Source organism: Chiloscyllium plagiosum, chromosome 9 (assembly GCF_004010195.1).
Source record: "Chiloscyllium plagiosum isolate BGI_BamShark_2017 chromosome 9, ASM401019v2, whole genome shotgun sequence".
NCBI lineage: Eukaryota > Metazoa > Chordata > Chondrichthyes > Orectolobiformes > Hemiscylliidae > Chiloscyllium > Chiloscyllium plagiosum.
Genome location: NC_057718.1, coordinates 3,570,203 through 3,590,849, shown reverse-complemented (window position 1 = coordinate 3,590,849; position 20,647 = coordinate 3,570,203). Strand labels below are relative to the sequence as shown.

Genomic DNA, 20,647 nt, shown 5'->3' with positions numbered 1-20,647 from the left:
ATATTAATCTCTTCTGTGGCTTCTTCTCAAAGTAACTTCGTGTTCACAGCAAAACCACCAAATCTGAATTGAAATGATGAGAAGGCAGAAAACTCATTGAATTCCTGATCCACACTGATGTGACTGAACTGTGTTTCCCTGATGTTTACATTCCTTTTCTTCCCTTAACAGCCATGTCAGGTCTGTCTTGTGTGACTGCCTTCATATGGAAGAGGGGAAATTCAGAAATGGTAAATCCAGTTATAAACTCTGTTTCCTCTCTGCATTGGTGAAAAAAAAACAGTTGCAATCAGTTTAAGTTTATCTTGTTCAGTTCAGTTACCTGGTTTGTGTTTGCATTTACCCTGAGTTTCACAAACAGGCAAATTGGGAACTTTGAAATGTTTAAATAAATCTTTCCCCATTGCGACAACTCCTGGAATAGTGGGCTTGACATTCAGGGAGTCATGACAATGTAACTGTCGATGTATAATTCACAGGGTAAATTCACTGACAACAATTCATAAACAATAAATATCAGATTGACTTCATGGAAACTTACTCAGTAATGTCCGTTCACCAAAGGGTTAAGAAGAAGTTAAAGAGAAACATTGAAAATCAAGAAATGGAATAAGGAATGTGTTCAAACTGCAGTCCCCCATCGGAAACTAGAGAACCGTGCTGAATTTCCTCTTTGCTGACATTCCAATTTTCTTAACTCCTGAGAAATGAGTAATGAAAGAATCTGCAGTTGGCTGGGAAACTTTGTGTTTCGATGTATCAACTGGACTTACATTAAATTATGTAGGTACACAGGGTTGTTGCTCTGTTGAGATGATCAGTGGAACTCTATTTGCATGACCCTGTGTTGCTTTGGGTAAGTGTTAGCTTCAGAGAAGTTTAGCTTAACATAAAATACCTTGCCATGGTTTGTGCTGCTGTGGAGTTTATGTGAATTCTTTAAGTTTGAACATTGAGAACTGGAGAGGAGTATCACAAGGAGAATTTGTCACTGTCTGGGGATTGTTTGGTGCAACTGACACAGAGCTCCACAGGCTGGGAATACAGACCAGAAAATGGAGTGTTCCTCCCAACCTTTTCTGTCATTCATTTACTGGGAGAATGTCATTGAGAGGCAGGCTGCACCATTGCAGTGTGGATTTGGAGTGGATTAGATTAGTCTGTGTTCACTGGGTCTCGTTAGGGTGCATTTGAAAGGCAACCTCCTGTTTTACAAAGTTGGTGAATTTACAGCTTTGTGATTCAGAGTGATTTTCACCAATGGACCCATGCTGATATTCACATTAATTCTCTATTCTCAAGCTGTCCCCTCACACTCACTGAAAGTGCAGAACATCCCTCTGCGTTCCCACCATTTCCAGCTGTTTAATGGACAGACAGACAAGACTGTGGAACAACCTGGGGATTTCACCATCTATGGAATGAAGAGAGGATAACTGCAGGAACTGTGATTTCGACAAATTGCCTAAGATAAGATTGTCTTTTGTGGACAAGAGCTTCAAACCGAGGCCAAGAAACAGAAAAGGGGAAGCAACATTTGCTGCACAGAGTGGAATCTTACTGTTCTCAAAATCACAGGAACGTTCTGATGAAGAAAGAAGCCTTCTGGAGGTCCATTGCATCTCTGAGCACTTTCACTTACTGCCAATGTTTGCCTTTTCCCCTTCACCCTACACATTGTTTATATTTAAATAACCATCCAATAGTCTGTTAAGGGCCACAACTAGACCTTAAGACCAGAGGAGATAGGAGCAAAATTAGGCCATTTAGCTCATCGAGTTGTTTCTGCCATTCAGTGAGATCATGGCTGCCCTGATAGTCCCCATCTCTACTTTCCTGCCTTTTCCCCATAACCCTGGATTCCATTCCTGATTAAATATCTGTCGTTATCAGACTCAAAGTTACTTCAGGACTCAGTTTCAACAGTCCTCTGTGGTAAGGAATTCCTCAGATTCACTTCCTCTGAGAGATGAAATTCCTCCTCACTTCCATCTTAAATCACAGGCCCATTCCTGTGAGCTTTTGCCCTCTGGTCCCAGACTCTCCCACAAAGGGAAGCAACCTCCTCTCCATATTCACCCTGTCAAGGCCCAAAGAAACTGAGATGTTTCAAATCTCCTACTCATTCGAAACTCCAATCAGGATAAGTCTCTCCCCTTGGATGGAGAAAATAATCACATCTTCATATTAAGGAGTTAATGCCAGAACATTTTGAAAATCATAATCTCATCAAGTAGAGTCAGTATGGCTTCATGAAAAGAAAATTTTATCTGACTAATTTATTTGAGTTTTTTGAAAAAGTCTCAGCCAGAGTGAAGAGAGGTGAACTGGTAAATGTTTTGTGTTTAGACTTTCAGGAGGCATTTGGTCAGGTACCTCACAAAAGGTTAATTCATTTTATAAGAATCCACAATGTTGGAGGGAGCATGTTATTGTGGTGAGAGAAATGGCTCATACAGCGAAAAGGGATAAGGAGTTCATTTTCAGGTTGTGAATCGTGACTGGTGGGGTTTCATAGGGATTAGTGCTAGGACCATAACTGTTTACAATTTATGTTAATGACTGTGAGAAAGGAAGTGAATCTACTGTAGGAACATTTGCAGACGACACAAAAATAAGTGAAAAGGCAGTTTGCGAGAGAGATACAAACAGTTTACAGAGATATTGATAATTTAAGAAAATGCACAAAAAGCCAGTAAATGGAGTATAATGTGTGTAAATGTGAACTTGCTCATTTTGGAAGAGAGATCAAAAGAACAAAATATTATTTAAATTGAGAAAAATTACAGAAAACTGTAACACAAAGGGACTTTGGTAAACTTGTGCACAAGACTCAGAAAGCTAGCACACAGGGTTAACAGGCAACTGGACAAGATGCTGGTGAAACCACATTAGTTGTACTGTCAGCAGTTTTGGTTCAACTTATTTAAAGAAAGATTTAGTTCATTGGTAGCAGTTCAGAGAATGTTCACGTGGATGATCCCTGGTATGGAGGGATTGTCATTTGAGCAAAGGCTGAACAGATTGGGACTCTACTCACTTGAGTTTAGAAGAATGAGAGGTGATCCCTTTGAAGCATACAGGATTGTTGAGGGGCTTGACAGACTAAAGTTGACAGGATGTTTCCCCTCATTGGAGAGTCTCAGACCAGAGGCCACAGTCTCAGAATTAAGGGGCACCAGCTTCAGATTGAGATGAGAAAGGATTTCTTCTTTCACAAGAATGTGAGCCTTTGGGCTCCTTGCTCCAGAGAGCTGTGAGAGTAGATATTGTGTATATTTAAAACTGAGATAGATAGCTTCATGATCAGTTTCCAGAGAAGAGCAGGAAAGTGGATGTGAAGAATGTTTGTTCAGCCAAGGACCTTGGGATGCTGGTACAGAATTCTTTGAAGTTTGCATCGCATGTAGACAGGGTGGGAAAAAGAAAAGACATTTCTTGCTTGCCTTCATTGCTTCATCCTTTGATTATAAGAGTTGGGACAACAATGATTTGAGGTTGCACAGGATATTGGTGAGGCCTCTTCTGGAATACAGTGTCCAGTTCTGGTCACCCAGTTATAGGAAGCATATTGTGGCACTTTGGCACGGTGGTTAGCACTGTTGCCTCACATTGAGACCCGGGTTCAATTCCCACCTCAGGCAACTGACTGTGTGGAGTTTGCGCGTTCTCCCCGTGTCTGCGTGGGTTTCCTCCGGGTACTCCGGTTTCCTTCCACAATCCAAAAATATGCAGGTTAGGTGAATTGGCCATGCTAAATTGCCCGTAGTGTTAGGTGAAAGGGTAAATGTAGGGGAATGGGTCTGGGTGGGTTGCATTTCGGCGGGTCGGTGTGGACTTGTTGGGCTGAAGGGCCTGTTTCCACACTGTAAGTAATCTAATCTAAACTGGAGATGGTTCTGAAGTGATTTACCAAGATGTTGTTGCCTATGGAAGGTTTGTGTTATAAAGAAAGTCTGGATAAGCTGGGACTTTTCTCACTGGAGCATAACAGGTTGGGAGGTCACCAGATAGAAGGTTATAAAATAAAGAGATGATTTGGAGATGCCGATGTTGGACTGGGGTGTACAAAATTAAAAATCACATAACACTACCTAACTCTATCACCTGATGAAGGAGCGTCACTCCGAAAGCTAGTGTGCTTCTAATTAAACTTGTTGTACTATAACCTGGTGTTGTGTGAAAAATAAAGAGAGATATCGATAGGGTTAATGAGAGTTGTCTTTTCCTGAGGATGAGGGATCTCTAGACTAGGGAACCCATTTTTAAGTTGAGGAGGGAGATTTAAATAAGATATGAGGGGCATTTTTTTTACACAGAGAGTAGTTTGAGGGTGGAATGAACCAACCAAGGAAGTAGTGGATGTGGATACAAATACAGTGTTTAGAAGGCATTTGGATAAGTATATGAATAGGAAAGGTTTGGAGGGATATTGACAGGAGCAGAGCAAGTGTGAATAGTTTAGTTTAGGATTATGTTCGTCATGGACTGTTTGGACCGAAGGCTCTGATTCTGTGCTCTATGACACTGTGGCTCTCCAATTCCGTTGAATGGTGGAACAGGCTCACGGGGCTGAATGGCCTACTCCTTTTCTAATTCTTCTGATCAAACTACTCAATAATTTCTGCACTCCCCACAAAAGGGCAATACTGCATTTTGCAATATTATACTCCATTTGCCACATTTCACCCATTCACTTCACCTATCTCTCTCTCCTCTTGACACCTCACTTTCCTCCTTATCTTGTTGTCATCACCAAATTGATCTTCCATCCAGGATTAGAGATTCTTTGCTGGAGTCTCATTCTTCACCCAGAATGATGTTCCTTCAAATCCGTGCTGCATCTCCTCCTCCATCTCCCTGAAGTGGGATGGAATATTGCTGGACAAGAAGACAAAAACTTCCAGTGGGACCCACCCTGACTCATTAACTGAGTTGTAGTTCCCTCGGCCTGACCCTGGGACCATCACTGGCTCCATGTCCTCTACCTGGAGCTGGGGGGGCAAACCTTCTGACCCTTGCATTTGTCTCCAATCTGCCCAGTTTACCCCATTTCTCTCAGCCACCCTGTGCCTGTGGAAAAGACTGAACAATCAGACTCTTGTTCATTTATTGCTTTTTTTATTTTGAAGATGTGAATGCCCCAGTCCTTCTCCAGTTTCCGATCCTGGAACGTATCACCAAGGGTCACAGTGCATCATGAGGAACGTTGCAGTGACATGCACCGATGTTCACTTGTATCGGTTGGAAAGACTGATTATGGTAATCTGGATTTGAACACATGATGTGAAGAAAATCACAGAACGGTACCCAGGATTCACTGAGCATTTCTAGCCTTCCAGAGAGCCCCCCAGTAACAGCTTCTTTTTGACCATCACAAACATGCTGCCCAGACACACTGGTGTTTATTACTGCGTGTTTCGGGTAATGTTCCTCGTGAAGGAAGCCAGCTCATTGTAGACAGGAAGTAGAGTTTACATGACAATCACCACCAGCAAGAGCTGTGCCCAGTGAATGAATTGGAGGTCAGCTTGTGATCAAGGAGATTGAGGAGGTGATGGAAAGTGATCTCAGGGATGGATTCACTGTGGGGAGGAGGCTGAGCTCAGGTTCAACGTTGGTGGTATGCTTGGGAAAAAGGGACTTTTTTGTGACAATGGGAGGAGAACTTTGTGGAAAATGTGAAACTTTTTTCCTGGAGAATGAGTAATACTAATTCCATTTGACTCACAAGTGTGTCAGTGCCATTGGGCTGGGTGAGCAGAGTCAGGGAGATTGCTCTGTGAGGTGCTACATCTGCAGGGGAATCTTCCAGGGATTGGGAATGAACCAATGATCACAAAGGGGCACGCACATCCAGGTTAAATGGAACCAATCGACATTGAGCACGGCGAAAGTGGAGGGGCTCGCTCGACATGAGCTCCCACAGCTGAGACTGGGATTGAAGTTGAGACAGAGCCATCGATTGATGTAGCAGAGAAGAGGCCCTTCAGCCCATTGATTCTTGCCCAAATCCCCTCAAAATCTCCTGAATTTCACTTTTAAATTATACATTTCATTATTGACCTTTGAATTAAATGAGAACAGATGCTTTCTATCCAACATGTCCATACCCCTCAGTCAGGTCATCCCTCAGCCTTCTCACTCCAGAGAAACACTGCAAGTGTATCCAGCCTCTCCTCATCTCAGGCAGTATCCTCTCCTTCCAGTGCAATTACATCACAGGGAGAAGGAACCACGAGGAGCTCGGAGCCTCTGGTGTGAACAGGGAATGGGGACAGTCTGAAGCTGGAAGCTGGAATCAGGAGTTGCCCTTTATTCAAGCAATGTCACTGTACATTCAGTCCCTGCTGTGCCTTCTAGGCCTTATTTAAAGGAGGTTAGCCAATCAGAGTTAGGAAGTCTTACTGCCGTGCCACAAGGTGCTGGTGAGACCACATCTAGAGCACAGTGAACATTTTGTTCCTCTTTTTAAGTAAAGCTATCATTTCATTGGTGGCACATCAGAGAGTGTTCACTGGGATGATCCTGATACCGAGGGATTGTCCTACGAGCAATGGCTAAACAAATTCAGCACCATTTACAATTTCTCAGATACTGAAGCTGTACATGTTCAAAGAAACAAGATCAGGAAAATATCCAGGGTTGGGCTGGAAAAGGAAAAGTGGCATTCATGCCAAATAAATGCCAGGCCATGACCATCTCCAATAAGACAAAACTTGACCACTGACCCTGCCATTCAAAAGGATTACTATCACTGAATCCACCACTGTCACCAACCTTGTGATTGTCATTGACCAGAAACTCACCAGGAATTACCGCATAAACACAGTGACTACAACAGCAGGTCAGAGGCTCAGAATGCTGTAGCAACTAACTCACCTCCTGACTCCTTAAATCCTGTCCACTATCTACAGGGCACGGGCCAGGTGTGTGATGGAATGCCTCCCACTTGACCAAATGGGTAAAAAATCCTGGAATTCCCTTCCTAAGGGAATTATGGGTCTGCCTACAGCACATGGACTGTAGCAGTTCAAGGCGGCATACAGAAACATGGCTCAGGGATGGGCAGGACTGGCAGCTTAATGTTCCAGGATACAAATGCTGCTGGAAGGATAGAAAGGGACACAAGAGAGGAGGGGGAGTGGCATTTTTGGTAAGGGATAGCATTACAGCTGTGCTGAGGGTGGATATTCCTGGAAGTACAGCCAGGGAAGTTACTTGGGTGGAACTGAGAAATAGGAAAGTGATGATAATCTTATTGGGATTGTATTATAGACCCCCTAATAGTCAGAGAGAGATTGAGAAACAAATTTATAAGGAGATCTCAGCTAGCTGTAAGAATAATAGGGTGGTTATGGTAGGGGATTTTAACTTTCCAAACAGAGACTGGGACTGCCGTAGTGTTCAGGGTTTAGATGGAGAGGAATTTGTTAAGTGTGCACAATAAAATTTTCTGATTCAGTGTGTGGATGCACCTACTAGAGAAGGTGCAAAACTTGACCTACTCTTGGGAAATAAGGCAGGGCAGGTGACTGAGGTGTCAGTGGGGGAGCACTTTGGGGCCAGCGACCATAATTCTATTAGATTTAAAATAGTGATGGAAAAGGATAGACCAGATTTAAAAGTTGAAGTTCTAAATTGGAAAAAGGCCAATTTTGACAGTATTAGGCAAGAACTTTCAAAAGATGATTTTGGGCAAGTAAAGGGACTGCTGGAAAATGGGAAGCCTTCAGGAATGAGATAATGAGAATCCAGAGATAGTGTATACTTTTAGGATGAAAGGAAAGGCTGGTAGGTATAGGGAATGCTGGGTGACTAAAGAAATTGAGCGTTTGGTTAAGAAAAAAAAGGAAGCATTTGTAAGGTATAGACAGGATAGATTGAGTGAACCCTTAGAAGAGTAAAAAGGAAGTAGGAATATACTTAAGAGAGAAATCATGAGGGCAAAAAAGGGACATGAAATAGCTTTGGCAAATAGAATTAAGGAGAATCCAAAGAATTTTTACAAATGCATTAAGAACAAAAGGGTAACGAGGGAGAGTATAGGGCCCCTCAAAGATCAGCAAGGCGGCCTTTGTGTGGAGCCACAGAAATGAGGAGATACTAAACAAGTATTTTGCAACAGTATTTACTGTGGAAAAGGATATGGAAGATATAGAATACAGGGAAATAGATGGTGACAACTCGCAAAATGTCCATATTACAGAGGAGGAAGTGCTGGATGTTTTGAAACGCATAAAGGTGGATAAATCCCCAGGACCTGATCAGGTGTACCCGAGAACTCTGAGGGAAGCTAGAGAAGTGATTGCTGGGCCACTTGCAGAGATATTTGTATCATGGATAGTCACAGGTGAGGTGCCGGAAAACAGGAGGTTGTCTAATGTGATGCCACTGTTTAAGAAGGGCGGTAAGGACAAGCCACGGAACTATAGACTAGTGAGCCTGACCTCGGTGGTGGGCAAGTTGTTAGAGGGAATCCTGAGGGACAGGATGTACATGTATTTGGAAAGGCAAGGACTGATTAGGGATAGTCAACATGGCTTTGTGTGTGGGAAATCATGTCTCACAAGCTTGATTGAGTTTTCTGAAGAAGTAACAAAAAGGATTGATGAGAGCAAAGCGGTAGATGTGATCTATATGGACTTCAGTAAGGCGTTCAACAAGATTCCCCATGGGGGTCTGGTTAGCAAGGTTAGATCTCATGGAATGCAGGGAGAACGAGCCATTTGGATACCAAACTCGCTCAAGGGTAGAAGACACAGGGTGGTGGTGGAGGGTTGTTGAAGAGAGGCCGGTGACCAGTGGAGTGCCACAAGGATCGGTGCAGGGCCCTCTACTTTTTTTCATTTACATAAATGATTTGGATGTGAGCATAAGAGGTATAGTTAGTAAGTTTGCAGATGACACCAAAATTGGAGGTGTCGTGGACAGCGAAGAAGATTACCTCAGATTACAACAGATCTTGAACATATTGGCCAATGAGCTGAGAAGTGGCAGATGGTGTTCAATTCAGTTAAATGCGAGGTGCTGCATTTTGGGAAAGCAAATCTTAGCAGGACTTATACACTCAATGGTAAGGTCCTAGGGAGTGTTGCTGAACAAAGAGACCTTGGAGTGTAGGTTCATAGCTCCTTGAAAGTGGAGTCGCAGGTAGATGGGATAGTGAAGAAGGCTTTTGGTATGCTTTCTTTTATTGGTCAGAGTATTGAGTACAGGAGTTGGGAGGCCATGTTGCGACTGCACAGGACATTGGTTAGGCCACTGCTGGAATATTGCATGCAATTCTGGTCTCCTTCCTATTGGAAAGATGTTATGAAACTTGAAAGTTTTCAGAAAAGATTTACAAGGATGTTGCCAGGGTTGGAGGATTTGAGCTATAAGGGGAGGCTGAACAGGCTGGGGCTGTTTTCCCTGGAGCATAGGAGGTTGAGGGGTGACCTTACAGAGGTTTACAATATCATGAAGGGCATGGATAAAATAAATAGACAAAGTCTTTTCCCTGGGTTTGGGGAGTCCAAACCTCGAGGGCATAGGTTTAGGTTGAGAGGGGAAAGATATAAAAGAGACCTCAGGGGCAACTTTTTCACACAGAGCGTGGTGTATGTGTGGAATGAGCTGCCAGAAGAAACAGTGGAGGCTGGTAAAATTGCAACATTTAAGAGGCTTTTGGATGGGTATATGAATAGGAAGGGTTTGGAGGGATATGGGCCAGATGCTGGCAGGTGGGACTAGATTGGGTTGGGATATCTGGTCGGTGTGGATGGGTTGGACTGAAGGGTCTGTTTCCATGCTGTACATCTCTATGACTCTGTGACTCTATAACCTCACTACCACCTTCTAAAGGGCAACTCATGACGGGCAATAAATGTCCTTTCAGAGACACCCACGTTCCTCAAGTGAATAAAAATATAAGTTGGGTCTCTCCTCACTGGCATTTCGAAGAATGACAGGTGATCTCATTGAAAGATATCAGATTCTTAAGGGGCTTGACAGGGTCAATGCTGAAAGGATGATTTCCCTCACGGGAGAGTCTAAGTCCAGAGGACACAGTCTCAGAATTACAATGCACCAACTTAAAACTGAGGTGTCGAGGAATTTCTTCTGTCAGTGCGTTGTGAATCTTTATAACTCATTGCTGCAGAAAGCTGTGGGTGGGCAGTATCTTTGTGTATATTGAAGTCTGAGACAGAGAGATTCTAGGTTAGTCAGGGAAACAGCATTACAGGGAAATCACAGGAAAGTGGTCGTGAGGAATGTCGATCTGTCAGGATCCTATTAGATGACACAGCAGGCTTGTGGGGCAGAGTGGCCTCCTCCTGTTCCTATTTCTTACGGTCTCAGGGTCTTTAATTGTTGACAGAAATAGTTGTTACAGTTGTTTCATCAATTAAATATATTTTGTTTTATCTGCTCTAATTCTATTGGTTGAATCTTAAACGAGTTCCCTTTTTAGTACAGAACATGTTCCACCTGAACTGTCCGTTTGAACAACTGGCAGCAAATTGTAACCCAGAGAATTGATTCTTAAACACTTGACCTTTTCTCCTCAAGGTGCCAATCCTGTTGTCCTTCTCCAGTCTCCAACCCCAAACATGTCACCAAGGATCACACTGCCTGGTCACAATGCACCATGAGGAATGCAGCAGTGACACACACCATTAAGTGGCACCGACAAAAACCAGGGATTCACACTGTGTGAATTTTAACACATGATGAAAATGGCTCCACACAATGGGGCCCAGGATTTACTGAATGATTCCAGCCTTCCAGAGACTCCTCCAGTAACAACTTCATTCTGACCATCACAAACATTCCACCCAGTGACACTGGGGTCTATTACTGCTATGTGCGGGGTAGTATCAATGGGTGAGGAAGCTGGATCATTGTAAAGAGTGAGTACCATTGACATGACAATCTTCTCCTGCAATAAACTCCTGCCCGATGAATGAATGGGAGATCGGTTTATGATCAAGAAGATTGAGGAGGTGATGGAGAGTGATCTTGGGGATGGATTCACTGTGGGGAGGAAGCTGAGCGCAGGTGCAGCAATTTATTTAATTGTTTTGTGAGATGTGGGTGTCACTGGCTGGGCCAGCATTTATTGCCCATCTTTAATTGCCATTGAGAAGGTGGTGCTGAGCTGCCTTCTTGAACCATTGCATTGACCCATTGGTTGTCATTCCTGGGTTTAGGTAGGGCTCCTACACAATCTATTAAGACCCTGCTAAATGGTTCTTCAAAAGCTGCGATCAGAATTAAAGGTGAATCTTTAATTGAGGGTGTGATTCCGCAAGTCCTGACTTAGACCAGCTTGTCTGGTAAAATTTAACATGTTTATATAATCCTGACCTATATAAATGTTTTAATATATTATACCGTGTTTTTCTCATCCATTAATGACCTGCCATTGGAATTTCATGAGCCAATGTGTGAGATCTCATTCAGGTTCTCAGATGGAGTGACTACCTGATGCACCATGGTCCATTCCTCATCACCTGGTATTTGGGCAGAATCTAATTCCTTGTTAATACTTTTTCTTTCAAGTAAAAACACTCAAGGATTGTTTCTGATTCAATTTCTGATGAGGCTATTGGATAAAACTCTCTCAGTTGAGATCCAGTTGTTGTATTTCTGCTGAAGAATATTTTATGAAAAGTATCAGCTGAATTCTCCTTTCAGTTACAATTTTGGAAATCAAATTTGATAACTGAAATTCCAAATCACCTCTTTGTTTTATGGATTGTTTTCTTCCATGGGTCTAATCTGTAAATCTGAGATTGAGTCACAACACAGGATGTTCCCCTTGTAACATTTTTGCATTTTTCATTTTCACTGTTTTTTTTCCAGTCCCCTCAGTGAGGTTAATATTCTATAACCTGCTTGATCGTTCCCCAAAGTATTATTGATTCTTCCAAGAGAAATGTATTACACTCCTCTTACAACAACATCTCCATTGACCAACTCACTTGAGAATCCACTTCTGTGTGATTAGACTGGTTTGTAATCTCTATGAATGCCTCCATATACAACTTTCTCCTTCATTAACTTCTCTGGGAGACAAACAATACCATAAGGCAGCATCAGTGACTGAGATACCCAAAAGCCTTTCAAGATATTTGTTTGTTTATCTCCTTGCTTTGAAGCAGAAATACTCCCCTTAGAGATACAACACTCAGACCCTCCAGTGGTCTCACTTTCCTTTTTAAGATCCAAAGACAAATTCTCGGGAATGTCCTGAGGTTCCTCTCCCTCAAATTGTGCTTTCAAAGGATCATGTTGTCTCTGTACTGCCCTATCAATTTTCAATTGTTAGATCCAGCTTGATGGATCAGATATCATTATTTTTATTTAATGAGGTGGTCTTTCACTGTAACAAAAACACAAGGCTGAAGATTTAGTGTTCACAATGAAGCAGAAGTTTATTATACATAAGAGATTAAAATAAAATAGAATAAACCAAACTATTTATATATAAACTAATTCAATGAAATTTGAATGCACATGGAAACAATAAAATCCCATTTATTTGAACACCATCACTTTGCAATACTCACCTCCCAGGGAATATCCTCTTCCATTGCGTCATTTGACGTAACTCTTTGGTTTCAGAGGCTTGAGCCTCTTCGTGGGTATTCCTTGATTATTCACACAAATGAGCTGCAGGAGAAAGTGAGGACTGCAGATGCTGGAGATCAGAGTCAAAAGTATGGTGCTGGAAAAGCGCAGCAGGTCAGGCATCATCTAAGGAGCAGAAGAATTGACATTTCAGATAAATGAGCTGAAACTTTCTTGTTTTAAGTATTCCATTTGGACATTAGCATTAATTTAGATATTGTAACATTACTCTGAAACCACCCAATCGCTTATGACTTTATACTTTCGAACTGGCTGTGTCAGTGAATCTTGACACTTCTTCTGACATTTCCTTCTGGTGCGCAGACCCCTGCCAAGTTAATTTATCCCCAGCCCCCACCAATATCACTCAGGCACCAGCTCACAAAGACCGGCTCTAGTTAGGTGCAAACCTTCTGTCCTTTCCAGTGGTCACCTTCTCATGAATCCCCTGGATCACTGTTGCAGGAATTTCACATCCTCCTCCCTCCTGCGCCATTTCTCCAATCACCCAGCCATCTGCTCGAGCCTTCTGTTGATCTACTCACCTGTCTGTGGCAATGGGAGAAAATGTTGGTTCCTTTCCTAGCTTCCTAAACACTGACTGCTTGAGTAGAGTCCTCTTTCTGCTTCTGTCATTGGGATATATCTGGAGTGGACTGTTGACTGTTTAATCTCACCCCTTTCAGAGCGCTCTCTGGTCACTCGATAACTTCATTGATAGTTGGACCAGACAGATAGCATCATCATTGGGTTCCTTCCTGTGGGTGTACCAACACCTATCTATTCCCCTTAACATTGAATCCATTGTCATGTATTTTTCAATAAACTTCACAAGCCCCTGATATAGCTAGGGTTCCCATGGTAACATTGATCATCATTCACACCAGTCCCGAAAGCAGAATACTGGCGGGAGAGTGAGTTACACTCAGTAAGGCACTCTGTCCATGGCACTGGGAGGATTGTATAGAGACTGGTTCAATGAACTCTTCACTCTGACCCCACTGTTCCTCGTTCAATCTTTACATTATTAGTCATTAAAGATATTTAATTACTCAAACTTGGTTTATTTGATCTGCTTCAAATCCACTGATTCAATCTTAAACCAGTTCCCTGTTTAATACAGAATATGTTCCACTTGAACTGTCTCTTTGAACAACTGGCAGCACATTGTAAGCTGGAAAATTGATTCTGAAATTCTGGATATTTTCTTCCTGAAAGGTGCAAATCCCCCAGTTCTTCTCCAGTCTCCAAGCCTGGAATGTGTCACCAAGGGTCACACTGCCTGGTTACAGTGCACCATGAGGAACACCATAGTTAAATGGCACCATCAAAAACCATGGTGCCATAAGATGCAAATTTTAACACAATGGAGCCCAGGTTTCACTGAGCGATTCCAGTCTTACAGACACCCCTGCAATAACAGCTTCATTCTGACTATCACAAACATGTAGCCCACTGACACTGGGGTTTATTACTGCTCAGTGCGGGGAAAGATCTGTGGGAGAGGAAGCCAGCTCAATGTCACGAGTATATATAGTTTTCATAACAATCTCCTCGGACTATAACTTCTTGCTCAGTGAATGAATTGGAAATCAGTTTGTTATTTTGTTGAATTCCCTGCATTTTTGTAATCCCTAGAAATCATACCATTGGGATTTGATTAACCAATTTGTGAAATTTCATTCTGGAACTCGGGTGGAGTGACCACCCGAATGGATCTCTGTCCATTCCCCATCGCCTGGTACTTGGACTAAACACTATTTCCTCATTAGTACTTTGTATTTCAATTAATAGCACTCAGGGATTTCTGATTCTATTTCTGAGGAGGCTGTTTGATAAAACTCTCTGAATTCAGAATCCATTTGTTGCATTTCTGCTAAAGAAGATATTCTGAACCTATCAGCCTCATTTTGTTCACCTTCATTCTATTTAATTAAACCTCTGAAAATTAATTCTGAGAACTGAAATTTCAAATCAACATGGACTATTATTCTATGGTTCTAAATCTATGAACCTGAGATCTAGTCACAAAACAATGAGGATAAAATTCAGGGTATTCCTTGTATCACATTTCAGTTTATTTCATCTCTACTAGTTGTTTCATGACACATGGTGAAGCTAATATTCTTGAACATACCAGGTCATTCACCAAAATAGAATAATTCTGTCAGAATGTGTTTTACGCTTCCCACTGCAACCTCACATGATCAGGAAGGAGCGATCACATCTGGAGTGAGGTACAGCCCTAGTGAATACACATCTGCTGATATTACCAACCAATGAACCTCAGGTTTTCATGTGGCATCACTCTTTATTTTATGTTAAGTCCCTGATCCGGACTTCAATTTATCCCGTCAAACAACACCTGACAAACTATCACCCAAACAGCAAGTGAAAGCATTGAATTCCCAGAGATGTGTCTTCACTAGGGCTGTGCCTCACTCCAGATGTGATCATGTGAAATGCATTAATCTTCTATGATTGTAATTTCCCTTACATTCACATTTATTTTCTGTCACTGAGTGATTAAAATCCCCGACTCTTGCTTTCTCCCTTGCCAATTCTACAAATGTCCTGTTTGGTTTCATTTGATTGATAGATCCAGCTTGATGCATCCAAGTTTCATTATTTTAATTAATGAGGTGGTCTTTCAATGCACCATAAGCAGGCAAGGCTGCAGCTTTGTTTTTAAAAAGAAACAGAAATGTATTACACGGCAGATATTAAGATAAAATAAAATAAAGCAAGTTATTTCTGTGTAATCCAATTCAATAAAAGTTCAAAACACATGGAAACAATAAAATTACCAGCACCATCCCTTCACAGTGTTCATCTGGAAATCAATGTATTGGTCACACTGGAGTTTCAATTTCAGGTGGACAAGGGAAGTTTGCACCATTTCCAAGATTCACTGGTTTTACTTTTGAATTCATGTAGAAACATTTATTAATGATTTATTCTTTGTTTTCGTGAATTCGCTTTAAAATATCTCGCTTTATTGAATAATTAATCCCACTGTTACACTCTTACAATCTGTCCTTTCTACTTAAATATGATTCAGAGGACATCAGAAATTTCAAACAAGTTTTAATTTATTCAGACCTTTTCTTTGAAAGGTGTAAATCCCACAGCTCATCTCCAGTCTCCAATCCTGGAACGTGTCACTGAGAGTGACGCTGCCCAGTTACAGTGCACCATGAGGAACACCACAGTAACACACATCGATGTTTACTGGAACAGGGAGCAACCAGGGAATAACATGGAGTGGGTTTCAACACATGACGTGAGGAACATCACACAATGGAGTGCAGGATTCACTGAGTGATTCCAATCTTCCAGAGACCCCTCCAATAACAGCTTCATTCTGACCATCACAAAGCTACAGCCCAGTGTGACTATGCTTAATTACTGTAACGTATTGGAGGATATCATTGGGAATGGAACTCAGCTGACTGAAATGGGTAAGTCTTGTTTATCTTACAATAATTTGACACAACAAACACTTCCACATTTATTGAAGAGGACAATGTGTTAAATTCCTCTGGTAGAGAGATAGCAGAGAGCTTGATATGGAAAAAGAACAGTTACCTTCTCTTGTTTTACTCAGAGATAGAATAAACTATTTCTCCTCTTGGACCAGTTCCTCAATCTCAAACTCTTTATTGTCTCTCTGTCTTTCTACTTCTCCCTCTTGTTTGTTCTCAGCATTATATTTAACATTCTCCTGTCTCTGTCTGATCTTGTTTCATTCATTCTTGGGACGTGACCATCACTGGCTGGGCCAGCACTTGTTGTCCATCTTGAATGGCCCTTTGAGAAGGAATGGCTTCATCCAGAGAGTGGTGACAATGAAGATTGTGACAATAAAGCTAATGCAATTCAATACTGGCTCCTCAAGCGCCACTGCTGTCCACTTCCCTTTATCCTCACCGCCATCTCAATCATGCAAAGATAGACTAGTAAGTTATTAGCTACTTTTCCTGTGTGATGCCACTGGAGCACATTAATTTCTATTGATCAGGTTTGTGACATTAATCTTTGTGAAGTATCACACTTACTGGGTTCTTTCATTAGCTTTGGGCTTTGTTGTCCATGTTCCTCACAGTCGAAACAGACTAACAAAACCCCAGGGCAGTTGAATGTGTCGAGTAAATAGGCAGTCTGTGGTTAATTGCTGATGAAGGACTTGTGCCTGAGATGTTGATTCTCCTGCTCCTCGGATGCTGCATGTCTTGCAGTGCTTTTCCAGCACCACACTCTCAAGCCAATGGTTAATAGTGAATACCTATTTAGCTTCACAGTCGCCTTCATTCTTTTACCATATGGAAGTCTGCAGCTGCTCCCAGAATTCACACATGTTTAGTGAACCCTTTGAAAGAGCCAATTCAGCATAATTTTGCACTGATCTGTGATTTGATTTGATTCATTGTACCTCCCGTATTGATTGTAAAACTATCTTTATAGCGTAGCTTAAATAATCAGTGAAATGTTTGGTAATATTTTGTTGTTACTTGTTTACTATATGAGAAATATTGAAAAATATGCTGAAAGATGATAATTTCTACAACAGCCCATTAGGACTCTCAGAAGGTTTCCCCAGTAGCCCTGAGTGTGTTACTGTCTCTCCAACCCTACTGGATTTTGATTTGGGAATTATGTACTTGGCTTAGGGAGTGCAGAATCTATCATTCTGGGCTGTTAGACAAGGGGGAGGCAAAACATGAGTCCTTAGAATTCTCTCTCATTTGGTTCCTGTTCCTCAATCAGACCTCAGGACATTGTTTCTTTCAAATTCAGTGTGTCTGTTTTACTATCTTGTAACTAACCTCAATCACTGCTGACTGTATCCTCTGGTTTTACAATCATCAGTGAGATTAATATGATTTTGATCAAGCCCAAGGTAACATTCAGGATGTTTGTAAAAAAGTTATGATCATAATTGGTCTTGATGTGTTTTTTTGGTCTTTAACTGATTTCATGCATCATCAAACACATTCTCTCTGACTAAAGGAAATAAGGTTGAAAGCATTAGGTTTTTAATTGTCCAATTAACGTTATACATGATGGGTGGCATGGTGACTCAGTGGCTCGCATTGCAGCCTCACAGCACCAGGGACCTGGGTTCAATTGTTGCCTCAGCTGACTGTCTGTGTGAAGTTTGCACATTCTCCCTGTGTCTGCGTGGGTTCCCTCTAGGTACTCCGGTTTCCTCCCACAATCCAAATTTGTGCAGGTCATGTGAATTGTCTATACTGAATTGCCCATCGTGGTAGGTGCATTAATCAGGGTAAATATAGGGTAGGGGTGAGTTACTCTCCAGAGGGTTGGTGTAGACTTGTTGTGTCAAAAGGCTTGTTGCCATACCGTCGGGAATCTAATCTAATCAGTATTTGACCAATATTTATCAATTGCCAGTAACTTCATACCTGGTCCTTTGTCATAGCTTGTGCTCTTACCAGGGTCAGCAATGAGTTTGATGCCTCTTCCAAATATAATTATTTCATAGCCCCCCCAATGCACACAGTAACACAGCCCTTGAGAAGAACTGAGAGATGTCCTGATTTCCAATGCACTCCTGCTATCAGTCTATTTTCATTGTCCTTTCAGTGATGGCAAATCAGTGAGCAATTTAATTCTCAGATTTTCTGCACTGTTCTTGAAAAGATTTGAATTTGCTCCGATCAGATTTGTGACACTATTGTCTCAAAGTACAACATTTACTGAGTTCCACCATTAGTTTCATGCCAAAAACCAGCCTGTATTCCCCCCCACCCCACATAAATGCACACACATACACATACTCTATCTCACAGATGCATACACACACAGAAAGACAGATTCATACAGACATACATACACTCAAAACACACAAATGTGCTTGTGTAAACACATGCATACATACACAGAAACACACAAACTCTCAGACACACACACACACAATCATAGGATCACTACAGTGTGGAAGCAGGCCATTTGGCCCATCAAGTCCACATTGACCCTCTGAAGAGCATCCCACCAAAACCTGTCTTCCAAACCGATCCCTGTGACCCTGCATTTCCACAGCTGATTCACCCTAGCCAGAACATCCCTGGACATGATGGGCAATTTAGCAAGGCCAACCCACCTAATCTGCACATCTTTAGACTGTGCAAGGAAACCGGAGAACACAGAGGAAACCCATGCAGAAATGGGGAAAATGTACAAAGTCTACACAAACAGTCGACCAAGGGTGGAATGGAAACCTGGGTCCCTAACGCTGTGAGGTAGCAATGCTATCCACTGAGCCACCATCCTGCCCAACACACATGCAGACACACACATCATAGCACGCAGACACCAAAACACACCACAACTCACATATACAACACACACCATAAACACCAACACATACACTCTCACGTACACAAACTGTTAGATACACATCCTTTTCTCAGCAGAGAACGGCGCAAGCTGGGCGGAAGTGAGGTTGGAGCGCAGAACTGGTCGGGAAGGTAAGTGATATAAAAAGAACTTACCTGGACGCCAACGGTCTTTTCTCAGCAGAGAGCGGCGCGAGCTGGGCGGAAGTGAGGTTGGAGTGCAGAGCTGGTCGGGAAGGTAAGTGATTGATATTTGAGTGGGTGTGTTCTTCAACGCAAGGAGTATCAGAAATAAGGTCGGTGAACTTAAGGCGTGGATGGGTACCTGGGACTACGATGTTGTGGCCATCACGGAAACGTGGATAGAAGAGGGACAGGAATGGTTGTTGGAGGTTCCTGGTTACAGATGTTTCAGTAGGATTAGGGAGGGTGGTAAAAAAGGAGGGGGGGTGGCGTTGCTAATTAGAATGGTATAAAGGCTGCAGAAAGGCAGTTCGAGGGGGATCTGCCTTTAGAGGTAGTATGGGCTGAAGTCAGAAATAGGAAAGGAGCAGTCACATTGTTGGGTGTTTACTATAGGCCCCCCAATAGCAGCAGAGATGCGGAGAAACAGATTGGGAAACAGACTTTGGAAAGGTGCAGAAGGCACAGGGTAGTAGTCATGGGCGATTTCAACTTCCCAAATATTCATTGGAAGCTCTTTAGATCAAGTAGATTGGACGGGGCGGTGTTTGCGCAGTGTGTCCAGGAAGCTTTTCTAACACAGTATGTAGATTGTCCAACCAGAGGGGAGGCCATATTGGATGTGGTACTCGGTAATGAACCGGGACAAGTGTACTGGTCAGGCAGGAAAGAAATGGTCGTGTGAGGGAACCTTGGTTGACGAGGGAGGTTGAATGTCGTTTAAAGAGGAAGAAGGAGGCTTACATAAGGTTGAGGAAACAGGGTTCAGACAGAGCAGTGGAGGGATACAGGATAGCCAGAAGGGACCTGAAGAAAGGAATTAGGAGAGCCAAGAGAGGGCATGAAAAATCTCTGACGGACAGGATCAAGGATAACCCAAAGGCATTTTATGCGTATGTGAGAAACATGAGAATGACGAGAACGAGGGTAGGTCCAATCAAGGACAGTAGTGGGAGACTGTGTATTGAGTCGGAAGAGATAGGAGAGGTCTTGAATGAGTACTTTTCTTCAGTATTTACGAATGAGAGGAACCGTATTGTTGAAGAGGAGAGTGTGAAACGGACTGGTAAGCTAGAGGAAGGAAGATGTGTTGGACATTTTGAACAACTTGAGGATAGACAAGTCCCCCGGACCTGATGGGATATATCCTAGGATTATGTGGGAAGCAAGAGAGGAAATTGCAGTACCCGTTGGCAATGATCTTTTCATCTTCACTGTCAATGGGGGTGGTACCAGGGGACTGGAGAGTGGTGAATGTTGTGCCCCTGTTCAAAAAAGGGAATAGGGATAACCCCGGGAATTACAGGCCAGTTAGTCTTACTTCGGTGGTAGGTAAAGTAATGGAAAGGGTACTGAAGGATAGGATTTATGAGTATCTGAAAGGCACTGCTTGATTAGAGACAGCCAGCACGGATTGGTGAAGGGTAGGTCTTGCCTTACAAGTCTGATTGAATTCTTTGAGGAGGTAACCAAGCATGTGGATGAGG

The 20,647-nt window shown here is 42.4% G+C and overlaps 1 protein-coding gene across 1 annotated transcript in view; it reads left to right on the top strand.

The window, feature by feature from the left end:
* The window catches only part of LOC122552552 (immunoglobulin superfamily member 2-like), a 1,022,215-nt gene that overhangs the window by 114,349 nt on the left and 887,219 nt on the right, over positions 1-20,647 (top strand). The window lies entirely within an intron of this gene.